This window comes from Podarcis gaigeae, assembly GCF_964106915.1.
Source record: "Podarcis gaigeae genome assembly, chromosome: 2".
Lineage (NCBI taxonomy): Eukaryota > Metazoa > Chordata > Lepidosauria > Squamata > Lacertidae > Podarcis > Podarcis gaigeae.
Genome location: NC_139679.1, coordinates 12,583,512 through 12,605,028, shown reverse-complemented (window position 1 = coordinate 12,605,028; position 21,517 = coordinate 12,583,512). Strand labels below are relative to the sequence as shown.

Genomic DNA, 21,517 nt, shown 5'->3' with positions numbered 1-21,517 from the left:
CTTTGATTGCAAAACCATCCTTTCCTTTTGTCAACAAAAGTCACGAGTGCGTGCATTGTCTACTGGGGGGGGGGGGGGGGAGCAGCAGCAGGTCCAGATCGTTTCGTTTTTAACCTCTGTCCCCAGCAGCCAAGAGTCTTGGGAATATTTTTTTTTTTAAGTGCCGCCTTTCCAGCCCAGCAATAACTCCGCATTCTTTGATGGTTTGTTTGTTTGGGTGTGGGTTTTTGGCATGGATCGAGTCAGTGGGAATGATGTTGTCATTTTAGGGAATGCCTGGGCTCCTGGGTGGACATTGCAGGACATAATTGGAAGCGCAGGAAGTCCCCCTGGGGAAAGGAAAAAAGGCAAGTACCGTTTTCTTCCAGGGACACTCCCCACGCTGGAAGCAGAGAGGTGGCTTTGCAGACTCTGCTGCCTGCGATGGCCCTACCTATCTCACATCTGCACCTTAGAAGAGGACCAGCATGATCTTAAATCCCCAGCTTTTTCCCAGTCTATTGTCTCAGCCTCTAAAATCAGCGCTGCGTTGGGTATGCCCTTATGAAATCTTGGGATGGGCATTAAGACCATCTAGTGCAGGGGTCAGCAAGGTTTACCTCACCTGGGCTGGTTCACTCTGTGGAGATCGCTCCATGGGCCGGATTGTGTCTGCGTGGTGCCATGGAAGCGAGTCCCCGCTCAGCGCTGCGCCGGTTTAGTGCAGCATGCAGGGACCCGTCGAGTGGGTGGCTAGGTTTGGGGGCGGCTCGTGGGCCGTTTAGACGACCCCCATGGGCTGCTTGTGGCTCATGGGCCGCAGGTTGCCGACCCCTGATCTAGTGAAACCATTTGTTGTTCGGTGGCATACCTTATGACCATTGGCATAGCGTGGGTTGCTGGTGCCCAGGGCTGCACATAGAGGGATGGATGGGAGGCATGGAAACGGATGCAGTCCACATGCACATTCAACTGCCCCTAACAGCATCCACATCACCCAGGAGATCGCAGCCACAAAAATAAGAAAAGAAGAGTTGTTCGATTGTCTGGAGAAGCCACTTCCTGGTTCGCATGGAAAAGCTGTTTTCAACAGAGCCCAGCGATAGAAGCACACAGCTGAATTGAGGCAGCACCAGGTGTTTGAATTTCACACCCCTAACAATTTTGCGCCTGGGGCAACCGCCACTGTCCCCCCCACGCCACTGCTTATGTCCGTATTCTGTCACAGCATCTTTCTTTGCAGCCAGCATATGGGAGAGGGGGGTCAGCAGCTGATTGCTCTCGGGCCAAATTTTGCCCCCTTTTCCATAGGAAAGCAGGACACAGATAGCCCAGCCATTGTGGCTGCTATATTGACTAACACTGTGGTTCTGGTATGGGTGTTGCACTTTCTAAGCAGACAGGTCTTCCCCAGTCAAATTAGTTGCTTTCCAAAGAACTGCATTCTGGGACCAAATCGCTTTGGCACGACTGGAACGAGGAAGGGTATCCAAAGTAAAGCAGCTACACTGCATATCTACTCTGTGATTCTGTGATGTGATCCTGGATATACAGTGGTGCCTCGCAAGACGAAAATAATCCGTTCTGCGAGTCTCTTCATCTAGCGGTTTTTTCGTCTTGCGAAGCAAGCCCATTGACGGATTAGCGGATTAGCGCTATTAGCGGCTTTTATCGGCTTATCGGCTTATCGGATAAGCGGCTTAGAAAAGGGGGGGAGGGGGGGAAAACCGCAGGAACTCGCAAGACATTTTCGTCTTGCGAAGCAAGCCCATAGGAAATTCGTTTTGTGAAGCACCTCCAAAATGGAAAACTCTTTCGTCTAGCGAGTTTTCCGTCTTGCGAGGCATTCGTCTTGCGGGGCACCACTGTAAAAGAACCAGTTACATGTCTACTGGATAGGATGGAAAATTCCACGTCAGTGGGAAAGATCCCACAGAGATAATACTTTGCCTGACATCCTATCTCCAGTTATGACACTGATGTCTCAAGAGGGATTTCCCCAATCTGCTTCCTTGTGTAGTTCCTGGACTCTTGATTTAAGATGTGACGATATGAACATCTCTGGGTGTGTTTTTTTAGGGTACTTCAAGTTGGAACGGGTGTAGCTCTTGCACGCAAGGCCTTTGCATCATCCGCACAATGTTGCCATCAAAATGTCAGCCTCTGCTACTTCTGCGTTTAATCTGGATTTCCCTTTATTGCAGAAAAGTCCACGGAGCATCTATAATAGGTTACACACTCTGTGGTCACTGCTGGTGTAGGAACTTGTTGGCACATTTTGGGGGCTCAGCCATTTGTCGCATGTGTGACGTTTTAGCGTGTGGTACCAGTACTTTAATGGGACGCGGGTGGCGCTGTGGGTTAAACCACAGAGCCTAGGGCTTGCCGATTGGAAGGTCGGCAGTTCGAATCCCTGTAACAGGGTGAGCTCCCGTTGTTCATTCCCTGCTCCTGCCAACCTAGCAGTTCAAAAGCATGAAGTGCAAATAGATAAATAGGTACCGCTCGGGTGGGAAGGTAAATGGTGTTTCCGTGCGCTGCTCTGGTTCGCCAGAAGTAGCTTAGCCATGCTAGCCACATGACCCGGAAGCGTCGCAACCCCAGAGTCGTCTGTGACTAGATCTAACGGTCAGGGGTCCCTTTACCTTTTTACCAGTACTTTAGTCCACTCCTCACCTGAGCACCATCTGGCTGTTTTGATTCTGGTGGCCCCCATTGAGTCTTTAGAATGTTACGCTTCTGGGTTTGTTTCTGTCCAAATTCTAGAAGGCAGCTTGATGCTATGGAACTTGGATAGGGAGTTAAAGCTGCAGTCAAAATGCTATACAGTGGTGCCCCGCAAGACGAATGCCTCGCAAGACAGAAAACCCGCAAGACGAAAGGGTTTTCCGTTTGCGAGTTGCTTCGCAAGACGAATTTCCCTATGGGCTTGCTTCGCAAGAAGAAAGCCCATAGGGAAATCTCTGGGGACCTCTTTTAAATGCTGGCAGTGGGGAGCAAAGCCTTTCCCCCCCTCCGGCCTTCAGAAGAGGTCCAGGAAGGCCGGCGGGGGCCGAAAGGCTTTGCTCCCCACCGCCAGCATTTTAAAAGCAGTCCGGGATAGCAGGGAAGCGCTTCCTGCTATCCCGGACGGCTTTTGAAGGCAGGCGGGGGGAGCAAAGACTTTTGCCCCCCGCCAGCCTTCAGAAGAGGTCCTGGACCTCTTCTGAAGGCCAGTGGGGGGCAAAAGTCTTTGTCCCCCCTGCCTGCCTTCCCGGGGGCTTTTAAATCGCCCCGGGACAGCGGAGAAGTCCTCCGCTGTCCCGGGGCGATTTTAAAATGCTGGCGGGCGGCAGCGAAGCCTTCGCTGCCGCCCGCCAGCATTTTATAAAACCCCCAGCCTTCAGAAGAGGTCGGGGGACAGACTGTCCCCGGACCTGGTCTGAAGGCGGTTTCCATAGGAACGCATTGATTGATTTTCAATGCATTCCTATGGGAAACCGTGCTTCGCAAGACGAAAAACTCGCAAGAAGAAAAAACTTGCGGAACGAATTAATTTCGTCTTGCGAGGCACCACTGTAGTTACAGTTTGGAGAGCCTGCTTGGTGTAGTGCTTAGAGCAGGCTTCCTCAGCCCTCCAGATGTTTTTGGCCTACAACTCCCATGATCCCTAGCTAGCAGGACCAGTGGTCAGGGATGTTGGGAATTGTAGTCTCAAAACATCTGGAGGTTGAGGAAGCTTGGCTTACAGTGTTAGACTGGGACCTTGGAGACTAAGGTATAAGCTCTCGGGGTGACCTTGGGCTAGTTTACTATGTCCCCGTTACCCTACCTCGTAGGATTGTTGTAAGGATAGATTGGAAGGAAGAGCCATGTGTTCAGCCTTGGAGGAAAGCTAGGGTAGAAAAGTTAGCTAAAATCGTGACTCTGTGTTTAGAGGCATTGTGGAAACTGTGGTTGAAGACGGGAGAGGGCACATCAATTCCAGGAAATATTCATATTGATTTCTAATTGCCTTGTTATTGTTTCTTTTATTTCTTGTTCGTTGCATTTAATTGTATTAGGATTTGCACTCCGTCATCCGACACTCAGCACAATTGCTACAGCAGGCAGACACACCGTTTAGTGCCAAGGTGCTCAGCAATTTTCAGGTGATCTGTGGGAAGAAAAAAGTTTGGGAGCCACTGATCTAGGGGGCCAAGGGTTCCCCAGCCCTGAGTTAGATGGCCTTGAAATTTAGACACAAAGTTTGTGGCATGTGGAGGGCAGATTGCATGTGCTCTGAGGTACAGTGTATGAAAAGTCCTATTTACCAGACCCTCCAAATGTCTGTATTTCCCCAATTTACAAATCCTGGATTCTGATTTGATCCCGGAATGTCCCACATTTCCTATTTTCATTGCAGAAATGTTGGAGCAAGGTTCAGCAACTTTTTCAGCAGGGGGCTGGTCCACCATCCCTCAGACCTTGTGGGGCCCTGGGCTATATTTTTTTTGGGGGGGGATGAACAAATTCCTATCCCCCACAAATAACCCAGAGATGCATTTTAAATAAAAGGAAACATTCTACTCACGTAAAAACACGCTGGTTCCTGGACCGTTCGCGGGCCGGATTTAGAAGGCGATCCGGCCCCCGGGCCTTAGGTTGCCTACCCATGTGTTGGAGGGTATGAAGTTATCTGGCCCCTGAGGCAAGGAGATAAGTAACTAGACAACCTTTAGAAGTTTTTAAAGGGAAGTTTTTTAAGGGAAGTTTTTTTATGTTTAATGTTTTATTATGTTGTTATATATGTTGGAAGCTGCCAACATATATAAAAACAGAGTGGCTGGGGCAACCCAGTGAGATGGGATGGGGTGTTGTTATTGTTGTTGTTGTTATTATTAAATAGGACATCCCTATTTTCATCAGAGAAATTTTGGAGGGTGTTATTTGCTCTAATCTGTAGGAGAATCTGTATGTGCTGATCTAGCGCAAAGCTAAAGAGAAAATGACCTTTCTGCCCCTCCCCCAGGAGGCACAGAAATGTACTTGGAGCTCTCTACTATTCTCTTATTTCACTGCCTCAAGCAGATAGATTTATTTATTTTTGTGTGTGTGTGTGTGTTTATTTTAAATGCAAGCAAACTGATGGCTGTAAATAATTTTGATTGCTTATGCAATGCCACGCGCAGCCAAATAACGCGGAGCCAAGGGAGAATATGATGAGCTTGCTGGAATAGATTGGCAACATTTTGCTTAATAACCAACTTTCCTTTCTGTGTGCGATCTGGTACCTTCATGCAAGTGTGTTAATCACCTGTCCTTTGTGGTTAGCAATCTACAAATTGCTAGGCGGAATTAAAATCATCCAGGCCTCCCCTGCATCTTGTCAGGGATGCTTCAGAGGAAGAGCATGCAAGAAGACACAGAGATATCTATGGCTGCGCTGGGAGTTTCGTGAGGAAAAATTGTAGGCTGCAAAAATGCTTGTGTCTTCTTCTGCTTCTCTGGCAATCACTCGTAGCCGAGTAAGATTGTTTTCCATAAACACGGTCTTAACAACGAGTCTGTAAGTGACTGCAGAGGCCAATTCTGGATCCACACGTCCTTCCACAGTGGGGACATAGGTTTCCGGGCAGGAGTTGATCACGGTGTGGATTTGCCAAGCATGCCTTCCTCTTTTTTTTATAATTTTTATTCATTTTCCAAACAAATTTTATACAATCAACAAATTATTTTGCACTCATTCTTCAATTTTTGACTTCTCTCACTTTCTCTGTCAATCTTTTGTAAAATTTCTATTTATTGACACATTTCTAAACATGATATTGCCTTTCCCAACTCCTTTTCCTCTTACTCTCTTTTTTGCAATATTTCTTACTATCTCACAGAGTCTCTTCAAAACCAACAAGCGTTGTCTGTACATCACATATATTTTTCAGATATTCTGTAAATTTCCCCCAGTCCTCGATAAACTTTTGGTCTTTCTGATATCAAATCTTCCCAAGTCAATTTGTCCACTTCTGCATATTCAGTCAATTTCCTTCTCCATTCTTCCACTGTTGGAATTTCTTCCTGTTTCCATCTTTGGGCCAGAAGTATCCTTGCGGCAGTCACTGCATATTGAAACAGTTTACAGTCTCTCTTATTAATTTCGCTTCCTACCATTCCTAATAAAAAGGCGTCTGGTTTTTTAACGAACGTATATTTCAACATCTTTTTCAATTCATTGTATATCATTTCCCAGAAGTCTTTCACCCTTTTACACTCCTACCACATATGATAGAAAGTACCTTCTTTTTCTTTACATTTCCAACACTTATTGCATGTTTTATACATTTTGGCCAGTTTAACTGGCGTTATATACCATCTGTAGAACATTTTCATTACATTTTCTTTCAACGCAGTACATGCCGTAAATTTTAACCTTTCATTCCATAATTTCATCCAATCATCATACTGTATATTATAACCAAAGTCTCTTGCCCAGTGTATCATTACTGCTTTTACCTCTTCGTCTTTTGTATGCCATTCCAGCAACATTTTATACACCTTCCTCTTAGCATGTTTCTCCCTTGCGTCCTGAGTTTGAGTGTCCTCAAAGCCCATGACACCTTTGGTAAAGGCTGCTCTCCACTTGGAACGCAGTGTTTCCCAATTGTTGGTGTTTATACTGTAGCCTTATTGTAGTTCACCGATTGGGTCTGCGTTGCTCCCGGACAGGAGGAAGGAAGTCAAATGACACCGAGGTTGGTTCAAAAAAAAGAGTTTATTCTGCTCTCCGGATAGCAGAAGGCACTTGCATGGTCAGTCCACAGCAAGTCCAAAGAAATGAGAAGTTTCATGCAGTATATATATCCTCTCCCTCCTTCCCCAGGAATCTAATCACGTCAGCCTATATACGCAGGTTGACATCACATATGTTCCTGCTCTGGTATTCTTAACCATAAAAGGGTATTCCTTCCTATACTTCTGACCATAAAAGGATTTTCCTGTTCCTACTCTTATCTTGGAGCAAGAGGTCATCATCTCCGAGAACACACTCTGGCACTGTTTTGTGGCGTTTTTGTGGTCAGGACGTAAGATAAGGCACAGATGTGTCTTCTCTGTTCTACTGGTACAGTCAAGGCTTTGCTTGCTGTCACAAACTGATAAAGGAGAAGGCTCTGAGCATTTGTTTATACATACAGCTGAGCCTTTTGGCTCAAGAGCTCAAGTTTATGCATTTTAGAAATGCTAAGAAGAAAAGGGGGGGGGGTTCGAGTCAGTTTTAAACTGACTGCGCAGAAACCCATTCCTTCAATACTACATTTTTTAAAAAATTGCCTCGAGAGAGTCTTTAAACCTCTTTTGTTGACCACCAGCATTACTCTTTCCATTTCTAAGTTCAGAATAGAGTTGTTGCTTTGGAAGACGAAAATCAGGCATCTGCACAAAGCTTGTGTATATAAGTTCCAACAGTGATTTACACCCAGCCAGCGAATATAACCATGTGATGCGAATCAGGCACTGAGAATTCATGTCTGTCCAACTGGTGGTTTTCCTCTGCAGGTATATTTTGCAACATGCCACAGATGCAATCATAGTCATTCCACTTTAGTCATGGTTCAGCAATGCTTCCCCGATGTTACAGCATCATGGTCTTCCAGAGGTATTCCTGCATTGTAGCGCAATAAATGTGGGAGGGGGAAAAACACATCTCTAATTCAAAACACTTGTGGGATGAAAAGGATTTCAGCAGGCAAGGGACAGGAGTTGAACTGACTGGAAGCTAAGCAGGATGTCTGCTGTGAAACTTTTGCAGGTGCAAACAGTATCCAAAGTGTGATCGCTTCTAATCACCCCAATACCACCCAATACCTCCCTCATTGCGAGAAGCAAAGCTACAGGGAACCAGGCAGAGGGCCTTCTTGGTAGTGGCGCCCGCCCTGTGGAACGCCCTCCCATCAGATGTCAAAGCGATAAACAACTACCTGACATTCAGAAGACATCTTAAGGCAGCTCTGTTCAGGGAAGTTTTTAATGTGTGATATTTTAGTGTATTTTTGGTTTCTATTGAAGCCACCCAGAGTGGCTGGGGAAACCCAGCCCGATGGGTGGGGTACAAATAAATAATAATAATAATAATAATAATATTATGAGCACAAATGCTCAGGAATGAACAATAAAAGGGACATGTGTCAAGACCGTTAGGCACAGGAGAAAATACTGAGCACAGGTAATGTGTTTGTGGCATTTCATAGAATTGTAGAGTTGTAAGAATCATCTAGTCCAACCCCCTGCGATGTAGGTTTAAGTATCTATGGCAGATGGCCATCCAACCTCTGCTTAAGGAAGGAGAGTCCACAAACCCCTGACGGAGACCGTTCCACTGTCAAACAGCTCTTACCATCAGAAAGTCCTTCCTGATGTTTAGTTGGAATCACCTTTCCTATAACGTGAAGCCATTGGATTGAGTCCTACCCTCCAGAGCAGGAGAAAACAAGCTTGCTCCATCATCCATGTGACAGCCCTTCAGATCTTTGAAGATGGCTATCATATCTCGTCTCAGTCTCCTCTTTTCCAGGCTCAATGAGCTCCTTCAACCGTTCCTCATCAGGCTTGGTTTCCAGACCCTTGATCATCTTGGTTGCCCTCCTCTCCACACCTTCCTAAATTGTGGTACCCAGAAATGGACGCAGTATTTCCAGGTGTGGTCGGACCATAGATTGATAGAGTTGGGACTCCCAAAGGCCAGCTAGTCCAAACAGCTTGTAATGCAGGAATCTTCTTCCCAACGTGGGGCTCAAACCCGCAACCCCGAGATTAAGAGCCTCCTGCTATACCAAGCGAGATATCTGCATCTTTGCAGCCTGTTGAATACGTCAGCTGCATCTTGGTATAGCAGCCGCCAATACACTAGGACAGGGGTCAGCAAACTTTTTCAGCCATGGGCTGGTCCACTGTCCCTCAGACCTTGTGGGGGGCCGGACTATATTTTTTTTGAGGGGAGAAATGAACGAATTCCTATGCCCTACAAATAACCCAGAGATGCATTTTAAATAAAAGCACACATTCTGATAATGTAAAAACACCAGGCAGGCCCCACAAATAACCCAGAGATGCATTTTAAATAAAAGCACACATTTTACTCATGTAAAAACACGCTGATTCCTGGACCGTCTGCGGGCCGGATTGAGAAGGCGATTGGGCCGCATCCGGCCCCCGGGCCTTAGTTTGCCTACCCCTGCACTAGGAAGTTGAAGCTTTTCAAGGTTCTCTTAGCCAGAAGCCGCTACCCTATTTCTTTATGTTTGACCTTAAGCAAAGAGGCCAAGGTGAAAATGTCTTTCTGGAGCAGTGGGAAAGCTTAATATGAAAAGGTTCTAGAAACGAGACTTCTAGAACTGGTATTGTTTAATATCGCATTACAGTGTTGCTCACTGTAAAGATGCATATATAATCTAAGCAGGATGGGGAAAACATGTTTCCCTTAAAAAATAAATAAATCACAATCAAGACTTCAACCCTGCCCAAGACGAGCACTTCGATTCCCATTAATTTCAACGGAGAGACCGAAACACATGTGCTTAATTCTCTTATTGAAATAAATTGAAATAAATGGGACTTGAAAATGGCTGGATGATGGCTCGAGCATTTTGTTTCTTTCTTGATGTATCTCCCTTTCCTTAGCGGCAGCCGTTGCAATGCACCATTAGCACACGCTGTTCGGGAGAGGAGGGGCTTCCCATCATTCACTCACTCCCAGACAAGCTAGATCATGGGTAGGAAAACTAAGGCCCGGGGGCCTGATCCGGCCCAATCGCCTTCTAAATCTGGCCCACGGATGGTCCAGGAATCAGCGTGTTTTTACATGAGTAGAATGTGCTCTTTTATTTAAAATGCATCTCTGAGTGATTTTTGGGGCCTGCCTGGTGTTTTTACATGAGTAGAATGTGTGCTTTTATTTAAAACGCATCTCTGGGTTATTTGTGAGGCATAGGAATTCGTTCATTTCTCCCCCCAAAATATAGTCCGGCCCCCCACAAGGTCTGAGGGACAGTGGACCGGCCCCCTGCTGAAAAATTTTGCTGATGGCTGAGCTAGATGCTCTTTGCTAAGGAACTGAACAGCAGAGACATACCCTCCAACATTTCTCAGATGAAAATAGGGACATCCTAAGGAAAAGCAAGACGTTCTGGAATCAGATCAGAAACCGGGACAGCTTCTGTCAAATCTGGGACTGTTCTGTAAAATAGGGTCTGCAGAGAGTGTTTTTGAATCTAGGAAAAGACATACGGTGGTACCTCGGGTTACATACGCTTCAGGTTACATATGCTTCAGGTTACAGACCCAGATTATGCTTCAGGTTACATTACCCAGAAATAGTGCATCAGGTTAAGAACTTTGCTTCAGGATGAGAACAGAAATTGTGCTCTGGCGGCGCGGCAGCAGCTAAAGTGCTAAAGTGGTGCTTCAGGTTAAGAACGGTTTCAGGTTAAGAATGGACCTCCAGAATGAATTAAGTACTTAACCTGAGGTACTACCATACAGTGTTACCTCTGGTTACGAACTCAGTTTGTTCCGGAGGTCCGTTCTTAACCTGAAACCATTCTTAACCTGAGGTACCACTTTAGCTAATGGGGCTTCCTGCTGCCGCCGCACAATTTCTGTTCTCATCCTGAGGTAAAGTTCTTAACCCGAGGTAGTACTTCTGGGTTAGCGGAGTCTGTAACCCGAAGTGTTTGTAACCCGAGGTGTTTGTAACCTGAGGTACATGTATAGAAATATTTCCTTAGCCTCTTGGGCAGGCCTGGCTTTTTGGTGGCCTTTGCTGATTTTGTAAATACGCCTCCAGATGTGCTGTTGTGTGCTTCAGGGGCACCTCACACAGCCGCGATATTACATTTGTGCACATTGGTAAAAAGTGCAAGCTGATGTGCTCCTCTTGGGGCATGTAGGTGGAAAACGTGGCTGTGCCTGGGAATTTCTGGATTTTGAATTGTTTTGCAGATTTGTGCTTGCATGGGATGGCAACGGCTGGCTGTTTTTTCCCCTGGGAGCTGGTTAGGGGCCTTTGAAACGATGGCTAGGTTTTGTTTCGTTTAAATAATAAAAAAGGGGGGGGAGAGAGAGAGAAAAACTGGAAAGGAGTTTTTCCTTCTGCTGTGGAAGCAGCAGCCCAGGTTTGGGGAGCAGCAGGGGTGTGGGCTGGGGGAGAAGACACCCATTCAAAACATTGAACAGTTGGAAACCCTTTTGCTGTGGGGAGCCTTAGCCTAAAGAGCTCTCTCTCCCCTCCGCCCCTCCCCAAACAAAAACCCAGTCCATAGTTGCTCCTGAATAGATTAACCAGATTTCCATAATTAGAGTGCGAGAGGACAATGGGATTCTCTCCTGACCGGCCCCCCCTCCTTCCTTTTGTCTTGCGCTTTTAGATAATGGGGAAGCCAAGAGGGTGGGAAACTGAGGTGCCATTTGACCACTGGACAGTAATTTTCTCACACTGCCAAGGGAAAGCATTGAAACATCTGCCTTCTACGGGAGCAGCGTTTATTCACGTTCCATTTCAAATGCTTGACAACTTCTCTTCTCTCCCTCTGGCCCCTTCCCCCTCCACTCCTGCTTTTTTCCTCTCCTTTTCTTATTTACTTACTTATTTATTTTTTACATTTATTTTAATGGCCTGCAACTGGTTTGCCTTTTTTGGGGGGCTGCATTTTGCTTCTGGTTTCCATCAAAGGCAGCCTTAATCACACATTCTGTCTAATAATAATAATAATAATAATAATAATTTTTATTTATACCCCGCCCTCCCCAGCCAAGGCCGGGCTCAGAGTGGCTTACAAGCAATAATAAAAACAAGTTGAATGATTACAACTTAAAAACAAAATTAAAATACAACATTAAAATATTGAAACATTAAAATATTGAAACATTAAAATATTAAACTGTAGCCTCATCGCAGGAGGAGAAGGAAAGGATTACTTTCCTTTTTCTTTCAGATATAGTTTCTGACCAGCTCTACCAAAAATTGGGAGGTGCTCCCAACAGAGAGAGAGAGAGAGAGAGAGAGAGAGAGATCGCTTTTATAAATACATATATTTATTTCTCATATTCAAATGTCCAAAGGGCATTTAGCTTGACCTTCCTAGCAAAGCCCGCCTCCCGGCTGCCATCAGTAAATAAAAGATCGGATACAAAGAAATTGCCCTTAGTTAAAGCATAACTTTTAGAAAAGCAAATCGCCCTTCGTTTGATAGCTGCAAATGACGGAGAATTTTTACTCCCTCCCTTGGGGTGCTGTTCCAGTAGTTAATCGCCCTCATTGTTAAACATGGGTGGGGTAGAGAATTTTGTTCCCTCCACATTTTTAAGTCGGTGGCTTTAATTCATACCTCCCCGATCCTTCAGAGCTCACCCTTTTCCAAATATTTCAATGCAGTTCTCAGATCAAAAACATAGCAACTTTTGTTAAGAAAAAAAAATGATAGTACGCATTTTGCAACCCATTTGCATCTAAACACAGGTTTTTTTTAATACATATGAGAAACACAAATCTATATTTATTTTGCATTATTTACATGCCATTTGGCTGTGATAAAACCTCTTTAAGTGGTTTACAAAAAAATAAAATAAACATCAAACATCAAACGTATCAGTAAAAGATGGCTGAAAACAGGTGTTTGAAAACATTCAAAAGATAGTTAAGAGGGAGAGAGAGTTTAAAATACAGGTCAGCATTGTACATACTTTATCTGGATAAGCTTAAAAATGGTTTAAGCATGTGCCGAAAAGAGTGGAGCGAAGGCATCTGCCTGGTGTCATGAGGCATAGGGTTCCAAAGACTCCTTACAAGCGTGGAATAGGCATTATGCGGCACCTGTAGCACTGCCAGTTTCATAGATCGAAGTGTTTGGGTGGGCAAATAAAGGGTAATTTGATCCTGGAAGTAATGGCACAACAGGATGTCATAGACTTAGGAGATGAACACATGCAAAACGGACACTAAGATGGAAATAAGACTTGATTTGTCCACCCCTAAACATGAGTTTCTGAATTCCTGCTTTATATTCTCCCTCTGTGTCTTAAATTCTAGTCTGTTGTGTGTGTGTACCTATAGATATGTCTCTGTCTCTCGGCTGGTTCAATGGACTTTGGATTTCCGCCAAACAAGCTATTTCGCATGCTTACCTGGCTATGGATTCTCTCTGCCCAGCAGAGAAACAGCCCCTTCTCCCTGATTGTAGAGGATAACGCATGTAGCAGGAATTTTGTAAGAGAAATTCCAATGCTCGGATCTTATGTTAAACGGGATGTGTAGGGTGCATGCCTGCTCTTTTTGCCACACTGAGTCTTTGGCTGCCTGAGTGCATGTAAATGAGCCCTTTAGGTTTGGTCAGGGATGGGGAACCTGTGGTCTGGATTTGAACTCAAATCAGCCCTAGCCAGCATGACCAACCCCTGGGGGTGGTGGGAATTGCAGCTCAACAACAACTGGAGGACCACAGGTTCTTCACCCCTGGGTTAGGTTGAATTGATATGGGCAGATCACTCCACATCTTATTTAATGTTGGGACTCTGCTAAAAGGTAAAGTTAAAGGGACCCCTGCCCATTAGGTCCACTTGTGGACGACTCTGGGGTTGCGGTGCTCATCTCGCTCTATAGGCCGAGGGAGCCGACGTACAGCTTCCAGGTCATGTGGCCAGCATGACTAAGCTGCTTCTGGCAAACCAGAGCAGCACACAGAAATCTACTTGCACTTTGACGTGCTTTCGAACTGCTAGGTTGGCAGGAGCTGGGACCGGACAACGGGAGCTCACCCCGTTGCGGAGATTCGAACCGCCGACCTTCTGATCGGCAAGTCCTAGGCTCTGTGGTTTAACCCACAGCGCCTCCTGTATCCCATGGGACTCAGCTATGCAGCTTCAAATAAAACGTTTTAAATGTGTTGTGAAGTGCAGTTGTACAAATGTGACACCAGATGGCGAAAGCGAGCTATGCAAAATTTAACGTGCTTTCAAAACGTTTTAAAATAAAGCATTTTCATAGCGTTTTTTTTATATGTATGTAGATTGCACCTTGGAGTCTAGCATTTTCCCCCTGTGGAATCAGAGTTGGAAGGGACTCACGAGACCAATTCCCTGCAATGCAGGAATCTTTCACCCAGCGCGGGGCTCAAACTCACAACCCTGAGGTCTGTTACTGCAGATTGTAAATTCCAAACGTTTAAAGTGCATTCAGATTTTCCCCAAAGAATCCTGGGAACCAGTGGCATGCAGTGAAATTTTTCATAGGGGAACAGTTAGGGCTATAGGTGGCAGCTTGTGAGGGTGATGGGGGGGGCAACGTATCCAGTTGCCTCGGTTCAGTATACCTGAAGGAGCATCTCCACCCCCATCATTCTACCCGGACACTGAGGTCCAGCGCCGAGGGCCTTCTGGCGGTTCCCTCACTGCGAGAAGCCAAGTTACAGGGAACCAGGCAGAGGGCCTTCTTGGTAGTAGCACCCGCTCTGTAGAACGCCCTCCTACCAGATTGCAAAGAGAAAAACAACTACCAGACTTTTAGAAGACATCTGACGGAAGCTTTTAATGTTTAATAGGTTATTGCATTTTAATATTCTGTTGGAAGCCGCCCAGAGTGGCTGGGGAAACCCAGCCAGATGGGCGGGGTATAAATAAATATAATAATAATAATAATAATAATAATAATAATAATAATAATAATAATTTATTATAAATGTGAACCTGGTGCCTCCCTCCCTAAACCAGGCAGAAGCTTTCCAGACTTTGGAAAGGAGGTTCAAGCGAGAATGTTTAGGGGACCAGCTTGGTTCCTCTACTCCACGCCACTGCTGGAAACTGTATTCAATAAAGGGTGCTGGGAATTGTAGCACCGTGAGAGTGCTACAATATTCAGGAATCTTTGGAGAAAGTCATCTGCTTCAAATATAAGGCACGTTTCTATCTGATATAATTTAGCAGTTCTTCTGTGTTCTGCTCACATTTTGACTCAGAAAAGGTCCCTTTGCATTGTGTGTTTGTGTGAGAGAGATTTAAGGATCCCGCTCCATTCTGAATTGTAGCCCCGATCAGTGAAAATTGCAGGATAAGGTAGCCCCCCCCCCCATAGGAGGCTAGAGTGGTAATAAACTCTCCTGTCTCTTATTACATACATATAGTCTAAATTTAAATGGATTGTTCTCCTAGAATTACTCCTGGGGTAATTGCAGTTCTGCGAGTGGGATTAAATTTTAAAGAACCTTCCGCAAAGGTTTCCAGCGAATTACAGTTCCCAATGTCCTTTGTGGGGAAAACCCATGATAGTGAAGGTGCTATAAAAGTGGCAGGACGTGATTTTAAACATAGCTTCTCCAGTTCATAGGAAAGAGTCCAAGGCTATTTTCAAATTTTTTTTAAATGAAGCGTTTATTTGGAAATACCAACAGAAGGTTCATAAGGAGAAGGGGGGAAATACCCGAATCGTTTTAACAAACCGTGCTGTAAATATTAGAGCACCACTAGCCACAAAGAACAAAGGGCATCAAGATTTTTCCCCCTCTGCTGCTTTCAGATGTATTTTATTTTCCTCCGGGGATCCCTTCCTAGGGGACTGTTTTCCTCCAAGACCCTCCCCCTACATCATTTAGTAAAGTGCTAAGGTAACCTCTCTGAGGAATCGTCAGTAGCTTGAGAGCCCTAGGAAACACCATCGCCATAATTAAGTTCACATGCTGTGGCCTGAGAGAGATCTGCTACGAAGCGAGAGTCCGACAAGGTGCTCTCTGTGCTAGGCTGCGGCTGCAGCCAGGAAGAAAGCTCAGTGTTGAAAGTCTTTGGAGCTTTAAGCCGGATGGTTAAAGTGCACATCTTCAAATTTGTAAAAGCCAGCATCAGATATTTTAGGCGAAAGAGCTACCGCATGTCATTTTTATTTTGGAAATATTTTTTATTTGATTTTACAAATACAAAATGTAAACAAACCAAATACAGTGGTACCTCAGGTTACAGATGCTTCAGGTTACAGATGCTTCAGGTTACAGACTCCGCTAACCCAGAAATAGTACCTCGGGTTAAAAACTTTGCTTCAAGATGAGAACAGAAATTGCGCAGTGGCGGCACGGCAGCAGCAGGAGGCCCCATTAGCTAAAGTGGTGCTTCAGGTTAAGAACAGTTTCAGGTTAAGAACGAACCTCCAGAACGAATTAAGTTCTTAACCTAGGTACCACTGTAAAGAACTATCTGACTTTTAGAAGACATCTGACGACGGCCCTGTTTAGGGATGTTTTTAATGTTTGACCCTTCTAGTGGTGCTGCAATAAAACTACTAGCACATTTGCAAAGCTAAGCAGGGACCAGTATGGTTTCAAGTTGGATGGGAGACTGCATGGTGAGATTCCTGCATTGCAGGATTAGATCAGGGGTGCCCAAACCTTTTCCAAAGAGGGCCAGATTTGATGAAGTGAACATTTGTGAGGGCCGACCAAAGTTGTGCTTTTTTAAGGATTGAAAATGCTGAGCTTTTTTATCCCAGGACATATACTATCATGGGGACAGGTTTAAATCGGCAGGCCGGATTAGGCCCCCAAAACAAACTTTGGACATTCCTGGACTAGATGACCCTTGGGATCCCTTCCAACTCTTCAGTTACATGATTTCTTATGTTTTTATAAGTGTTGGAAGCCACCCAGAGCGAAATAGGCAGAGTATAAATATAGTGTTACCTCAGGATGCGAACGGGATCCGTTCCCGAGCCCCATTCGCATCCTGAATAGAACGTAAGATGTGACTGCGCAGGTCGCGGTTTGCTGCTTCCGTGCATGTGTGTGATGTCATTTTGAGCGTCTGCACATGCACAAGTGGCGAAACCCGGAGGTAACGCGCTCTGTTACTTCTGGATTGCTGGGGAGAGTAACTTGAAAACACTCAACCTGAAGCACATTCAACCTGAGGTATGACTGTAACAGCATCATCATCATCATTATTAGCCCAGGGCATCTGGGAACCTGGGATTTTATAGCCTTGGTTGAGAAGTTATGGAGCACTGTTTTTAACTAGGCTTCCTTTTCTTGGTGTAAATAGCAACACTTTTTTAAAGAACCGACCACAACTTAGGATCGCGTGGTGCAAAAGAAAAAGAGATCTGGTTCATGTATTGCAGCTACCAAGCATATGTATACAGTGGTAGCTCAGGTTACATACGCTTCAGGTTACAGACTCCACTACCCAGAAATAGTACCTCGGGTTAAGAACTTTGCATCAGGATGAGAACAGAAATCGTGAGGCGGCGGGAGGCCCCATTAGCTAAAGTGGTACCTCAGGTTAAGAACAGTTTCAGGTTAAGAACGGACCTCAGGAACGAATTAAGTTCTTAACCCAAGGTACCACTGTACTATGCTTGGAATTGCGGGTCCAAAGCGAGCGTTTTACTGGAAGGCTCCCATTGTCTTCATTTTTCCAAAGCTGTCTCCCCTCCGAGTCCCTTTTATTTGTTTACCCACCCGCCCATTTTAATTTATTTATTTACTCGGCCGGGAGTGGGGTGGGGGTAGCGATGAGAGCCCCCTCTCTGCGGACCTTTTGCCTAATTGTGGCACTTTTTAATATATAATGGGGAGTAAATGAAGGCAGGCCGCCAGAGAAAGCCCGGTTAAAGCTGCCATTTAAATCCTCCTGTGTAAGTTTTGATATCCAGAGTGAAAGTACAAATGCCATATAAGTCAATTAAAGCATTAGGTAATCTAATTGTACTGCGGCCACAAAGTGGCTTAGAGGCTGAATGGCAATGCTAAACCACAACCCACACTTCAGCATTCCGCCCCCCGCCCTCCCAGGGCCTTTTGTGAATGAGCAGAGGAGGGGGGGACCCTGGAGAAGGGGGGTGGGCTGGGGTAGCAAATGCACACATACAAACACAACACACACACACCAACAATGCTAAGGAAGGGACCTGGAAAAACTAGAAAATTTCCCAGAGAGTGGGATATAAACAGAGTTTATGTAAAAGAACATTGTCAAGAGATCAGTCCGTTGGCAGGTTTTGGTTGAACTTTGGTGTGCAAATAGGATAATTATATAAAACAAAATTCCTAGTAAGTCAAATAATATGGAGAAAGTAAATTTTAAGCGCGTGTTCAAGGAATTTAAATTGGGAAAGGGAACGGGAAGATCGGAGCTCTTGACAAATTCAACAACAAAAGGATGTACAAAGCAAGCATTGATTAATGGATGAATAACTGTTCATTTTTTATTTCTCATTTTGCCTATAATATCTGTTATAAAGTTTTCAATCCATAGCACATTCAAAACACATACACACAGGAAATGAAAAACTAGGATTGCAAGCTCTTTTTTTTTTTTTTTTGCAAGGATCCTGCCAATCTCTATAATGCGATACGTGCTGCTTCTTCTTCCTTCTGTTTTTCCTCCCCTCCTCCTCCGCTTCTCTCGCGCTCCCTTTCTCTGGAGCCTCAAGGTTTTGGAATTTGCTTGGCCCCACAGCAAGGCTCCTGAAATGTCTCTACTCATTAGATCAGGAGGACCAGAGGAAGCCACGGGGCAGGGGCAGAAACACCCCAGCACAATTAAAGTTACTTAGGTCGGGGGGGGGGGGAACTGGTGATGCATTCCTCCAGCTCTGCCCTTGATTGCTTCATTGTGTGCATTCCGCCGCCTGCTTGCTATGGAGCAGCTGAGACCAGGAGGGAGGAGGAAGAGGGGAGGAAGGGGGCTTTGAGTCCCCCTGCAAGTGTTTCAAGCCGGCATGGCTGCCTTCTGTGTCTAAAGCGGGCCCCCACTTTGTGTAAGAACATGGTTGCCCATCAAGTAACCCAGGTTAATAATAATAACAGTGGCGTAGCGTGGGTTGTCAGCACCCGGGGCAAGGGGGTACTATTTCTGGGTTAGTGGAGTCTGTAACCTGAAGCGTCTGTAACCTGAGGTACCACTGTATATCTTTCAGGAAGCGGAAAAATACCCTAGCATAATACTGTACACCAGTGGTTCTCAAAGGATGACAATTATAGCGGGAAGATTCAAGGACAATTAATTTTATATTTTGGGAAGACTTCGTGTTCTTATGTAGCTGCATTGCTTTATATTTCCTGGATATCCCACAATTATATTATAATGTAGCTGGGTTATGTGTTACAAATCAAGCACCGCTAGGAGTTTTATCTCTCTCCTCCTCCTGTATTTCTTATCAATTAAAAAAAATAAATCAGTGTTCTTATTCTGAAAGTGTGGCTCCGAAGGAAAAGTTTGAGAACCAAGGTGCCCACATGTGTGCAAATAGTTAAAAAACAACAACACACCCTCTTTGATAGTGATAGGTTTTGAGAATAGCAGAAACAATCCTGAAGAAATTGGTCCAGTTCAGGGGCGCCGACTTATAAAAAATATTGGGGGGGCGGGGGCCCATACCGACTTATAAAAAATATTGGGGCGGCCCAAGACCTCCAAACCGCTGCTGCTGGGGGAACGGAAGGGGCGAGCCCCGGGCTGCCCCGACCTTAAGTGAACCTGTGAGGGCCCGCCCTTTGTGGCAGCCGATTGGCTGCCGCCGTGGGCGGTGAATATTAATGAGCTAGGGGGAATCCCCGCTTCTCGCGGGGCTGACGCCAGCCCCGCGAGATTGTTGATGGGTCGAGAGCCCGCAACCCCACCCCCTCTCTAGATCGGGAGTGGCTTTGTTTTAACTCATTACTGAATGTATTTTAAAAGGTAACTATCGTCAAACAAGGAAAATAAAAAATACCAACATAATTTTGTGATTTTACAAAGCATAATATAACTAATAATTTTCGTAAATTATTGGGGGGACGGAGCCCCCCCAAACGAATTTTTGAGGGGGCTCAGGCCCCCTCAGGTCCCATGGAGTCGGCGCCTATGGTCCAGTTGCCAAGACAGGCATTTCCCTGGGGAGTTTGATCAGGGGGGCTGAGGGCGTCAGGAGCTTCCCTTGAAAGACAGCTTGCTTGTTACTGCTGATTTCTCCCTGTAGCCAGTAGCTACAGGGAGGAGATCTGGTGTCGGCACACTGTTGGGAGCAATCCTAAAGCTTTACCCCTTCCTTTCAGTCTTTCTCCCTCCCCACACCTCTGTGTTAGGCAGCTGGGTCTGGGGCCGCCATTTTAATTCCCCCTGTGGGACATTGTTCCGGAGCACCCTGGGAAATTAAAACGATGTCCGCCTCCCAGTAGAGATCTGGCAGCTGCCATTTTGATTCCCCACAATTCCCCGCCAGTGTCGCATCATTTATTTATACCTTTCAAGTTTATACATTTCCTTCGTTTTACAGTCAATTTAACATTTCAAAGTTTGACTTCCTTCCCCCTCTTTCTGCGGTTCCTTAAATTAATTTTCCTCATATCCAAATTCACTTAATTTGCTCATTTAATTATCTACTTTAAATATATACTCTTATAAAACTGCAGGTTATTACCATAATCCCGCCAATGTTTTTATCTGTAAATATTCAGTAAACCATTTCCATTCTTTTATAAAAAGAATTTCTTATTCTTCCGGTAAGTTTCGCCAATTCTGCATATTCCGTAAGTTTTATATCCATTCTTCTTTTGCTGGGACATATGCTTATTTCCATTTTTGGGGCAAGTGGCATTTTTGCTGTTGTAGTAGCACACATAAATAAATTCCTATACAATTTAGGTAGTTCTGTTCCTATTATTCCCAAAAGACAAAATCTTTTTTTATATATTTATTTTTATTAGTTTTACATATAATCACATTACACAGTAATATATCTTTTTCTTATAACTCTTAGGCTCAACTGAGCCTATCAACTTCCTTCCCTCCTGCCTAATAAAATTAAATTTTGCATTTTTACCTTTCACTTTATTCCCTATCCTTGTTATATCATTACCTAAAATATTAAATTACTCAATCTGAATAGGTAGCAATTTCATTTTACACATCTTCAACTACTGTATTTTTTCATCTATAAGATGCCCCCTATTTTGGGGGGCTCCGATTTAAGAAAATGGGGGGAAGATGGCCTCCTTGTATAAGACGCCCCCACATTTTTGACATTATTTTTAACAGAAAAAAACCTAGTCTTACACGTGGAAAAATACGGTAACCCTGCTAGTGATGTTAATTGCTTACAGTTGTCTTTCAAATGTAATATAGAATTATTCCAGTCTTTTTGGAATGCTTGGTCTCGCTGCTTCCGGATTCTTCCCGTCAGTTTTGCCAGTTCTGCAAAGTCCATCATTTTCATCTGCCACTCATTGGTAACTCATGCTGTTTCCATTTTGGGGCTAACAAAATTATTGCCGCAGCTGTTGCACATAAGAACAATTTTTTTATCTTGTCTATACCCAATTTAAAAAGCTTCTGGTTTTTTAACAAAAGTGTTTTTAAACGTTTTCTTTAACTCATTACTGTGTTTTTCGCTCTATAAGACACACTTTTTCCCTCCTAAAAAGTAAGGGAAAATGTGTGTGCGTTTCATGGAGCGAATGCAGGCTTCGCGTGGCTAAGCCAGAAGCCAGAACAGCAAGAGGGATCACTGCACAGCGATCCCTCTTGCTGTTCTGGCTTCTGGGATTCAGAATTTTTTTTTTTCTTGTTTTCCTCC

At 44.8% G+C, this 21,517-nt stretch overlaps 1 protein-coding gene across 1 annotated transcript in view; it reads left to right on the top strand.

Annotated features, from left to right (window-relative positions):
- Window positions 1–21,517, top strand: part of FIGNL2 (fidgetin like 2) — a 39,831-nt gene that overhangs the window by 14,270 nt on the left and 4,044 nt on the right. The window lies entirely within an intron of this gene.